Consider the following 3,536-nt stretch of genomic DNA (forward strand, 5'->3'; position numbering starts at 1 on the left):
TAAGCTAAGGAAAGAAGTATTTTGTCAATATAAAGATAAAATTGAAAAAGGAAAAGTATCACCAGATTCTAAATTAGTAATATTTGAAAGTATACACAATGATCTTTCTAACCCATCACTATTGCATCAAAGAAAAAAACAAGGATGCTTTAAAATCCTACACAAAAGGTCTAATTTTGAAGGAAAAATAAACTCATCAAACTTGACAACTATGGAATCTAAAAGATTTTTTTAGGATATTGTACCAAATGAAATTGATTAAGCATCCAAATGTAGTTCAGCTGTATGAGGTCATGGCCAACAAAAAAAAAATACATTGTTCTTGAGTTTGTATTTGGAGGTGAGCTCTTTGAAAAAAATTTTAACCTGGAAGATTGAAGGAAGATGAAGCAAGGAGATACTTATAGCAACTTATTAATACTATTGATTATTTCCATGGTAGAGGTTCTTACTATAGAGATCTAAAGCCAAAAACTCTGCTTCTAGACACACATGGGAATTTGAAAAAAATCTAACTTTGGCCTTAATACATTGTCTCAACATATTAGGGATGATGGTCTACTTCACACCACTTGTGGAACCCCCAATTACGTTTCCCCTAAATTCATCGATGATAAGGGTTATGATGGGGCAACAACAAAATTGTGGTCATGTGTGTTATCCTATTTGTTTTGATGGCAGGGTATTTTCCTTTTGATGATTCAAATCTTATGACATTATATAAAAATATTTACAAAGAATATTTCATGTGTCCTACATGGTTTTCTAAAAGTGTAAAGAAATTTATCACAAGGATTTTAGATACAAATGCTAAGACATGAATTACAATACCTAAGATTTTAGAAAATGAATGGTTTAAGAAAGGTTATAAGCCACCTAAGTTTAAGGAGGAAGAGCATGTAGAAGCTTTATTCAAGGCATTGTATCTTCTATTAACATGTGCATCTCTGATCACATGCCTTATTTGAGGTGGCTTGACATCATATGGAGTAAGAGGGAGGTGAGAAAAAGCCATATATATTATAGATAAGCATCACAGTCTATTGGTAGAGAAGAGTTTTCATTGAAGTGTGGGTGTATGTCTTAAGAGGAATCACAAGATTGGTTAGACATCTTGATTTCTATGAAAGATTTTTAGAGAAGTCTAAGGAAAATAATAGACAGTGGCAAAAGAATAGAAGTTGTAGGGGATGTAAGGAAATCTCACAATAGGAGAGCAATCAATGGTAGAATGAAAGATAAAGTCCCACCCACATCGATGCACATGAAAGAGCAAGTGTAGTAGGAGGGACATTTTTTTTAATTAAGTGAAGTGAACTAAGGGGAGACATATTAGAGTGGAAGAGCTATTGATGAAGAACCATTAGTCAAGGCAGAGCAAGGGTGTTGCTTTTGTGCTCTTTATTGCCCAAGTTGATGCCCAGAAAGGTCGTGTACAAGGAATAACACTTTCAAATGATTTGTTCCACATTTGTTGGGTAGGTGCACTTTCAAATGTTTAAGAGTCCCAACAAAAACTTGCTAATTATAAAAAAGGAAATAGACTTTTGGAAGTTGTAGGCTACATGGTGGGCCTGTGACCAACTAGATCTGACCAAGAGTTGATTTTGACCAAGTGCACTAGATAGAGGAGCTCACCAAAAAACTTGCTGGATTTTGGTGGTCACTATGTTGCCACCAAAAAATGGGAAGGTTTCACTGGTGGAGACATGTTGACCTCCTGAAAAACATAAAAACTAGTGGAAGTTGTGGGACCCAATAGTAGTTGTGGGGACTTATCATTTTTTGATGTGTGGCACTGTTTGAGTGGTTAGGGGAGGTATAAGGAGATATAATGAAATAATTAATATTTTAATTCAATTTTTTTGAGCTTTCATCATCCAAGATAAAAATTTGTTTTAAATAAATATTTTTCTATAGTTTAGACTATATAGATTTTCATTTTTTTTTCCAAATTCATTCTTTTAAACTATTCATTTTATATTCCTGGGTCAGTCTAGTAGAGGGGAAAGATCAAACCAAACTATGGACTCCAATATACTGTTGAAACTGAGAGGGGATGAATTTTTTGAATATGGATTCAGAATTATCATAGATATTCAGTGGTACAGTCTATAAGTAGACTTGTATTTTCTAGGGCATTCTTAGCAGAATGGGTAGAATTCATCATTGAGCATCAAAATTAGTTGGAGGGTAGATATGAAAGTTTGTTGAAGCTTAAATGTGGAGAAGAATGATTCTGAAAAGTTTATCTTCCCTAAAGAGGTCATTTGACTATTTTTTTCCTTTCCCTTGATCTTAGATCTGGATTAAAATTATTTATCTTTTCCATCAAACATATGAGATATTTTATGCTTTTGGGAGGCAAAATGAGTGGGGATTTTATTTACCAGTTGTGGCTAGAGATTAAAGAGATTTTTTTTAACTTCTTGGGGAAGTCTTCTAAGTGGACACATGGTAGTTATAAAGAAAATATCGTAATTCATTCCTTCTATATCTTTCTTTTCCTCATTCATTGTAGGGGTTGGTTCTAGTTTTGGAGAAAAAATTACTCATTGTTGTGATACCATGTGTATGCCAATCTTAAGTGTTCTTAGATTTGTGAAACCAAGGTTCTAGTTTTGATGTGTTGACGTGACTATGAAACCATATTTTCTTCAGTATTTTCTCTTTGTTATGAATAGAAATTATAATTTCTTACAAGCAAATAGATTATATAGTCATTTGTTGTGTGTATTCTAAGTTTTAGCATAAATCATGATGTATTAGTTTCAAGGAGATTAATACAAAGGTTCATTTTATTAATTTCATTCTGATTCTTATCTCCTTCCTTTGTTCTTTGCAATGTTTTTTGTTTAAGAACAAAGAGCTTGAAATAATTTTCAGTCCCTTAAGGTTGTATGCCTAGATAAGTTTTCTATTGGAACACAAAGCCAAGTAAATGCTTATTTACCTTGACAAGGTTGCAGGTTTCACCAGGAGCATATTACAATAAGTATGAGAGTTTTTATGAAGATGGATGTCTATTTACAAGGTGAATGGATAGATCAAATATCCTAATATATGAGTATATCTTAGGTATCCATGTATATATTTTGATTTAGCTTATGCCTAATGAATAAGGGATTGATTAGCTAGGAAATTACATGTGTTTGTTGTTGCATACTTTGGTTGTGCTAATATTCAATATCATTAATAAAAATCTTTTCCCTTTCATGTTGAAGAGCTAAAAAGTGTTACCCTCATTTAGCTTGTGGATTTCATAGAATTGCAATTTTCAATTGCACATCTTTGTTATTGCATAAGTATAGAATAAATAAGGGTTTTATCTTCTTTTTTTATGTAAGAATTTTCCTTAAGAAAAAATTCACCCAAGATCAAGAAACTCAAGCACAAGCACATAATAGACTAGATTATGATAAAAATAACAATATAGTATTCAATTGATGTACATGTACACTAGGAGTGCCTATTTAAAAAGTCCTTTGGAATACTTCTATAATGTCTAGGAGTCAACACATTGATAAGTCTTACAA

General features: G+C 32.3%; 1 pseudogene; it reads left to right on the top strand.

The window, feature by feature from the left end:
* The first annotated feature begins 248 nt into the window (after positions 1–248).
* Positions 249–968, top strand: LOC149553050 (CBL-interacting serine/threonine-protein kinase 3 pseudogene; annotated as a pseudogene).
* The last annotated feature ends 2,568 nt before the right edge of the window (positions 969–3,536 follow it).

This window comes from Cupressus sempervirens, chromosome 6, assembly GCF_028749045.1.
Source record: "Cupressus sempervirens isolate cs-2001-9-10 chromosome 6, ASM2874904v1, whole genome shotgun sequence".
NCBI classification, from domain to species: Eukaryota; Viridiplantae; Streptophyta; class Pinopsida; order Cupressales; family Cupressaceae; genus Cupressus; species Cupressus sempervirens.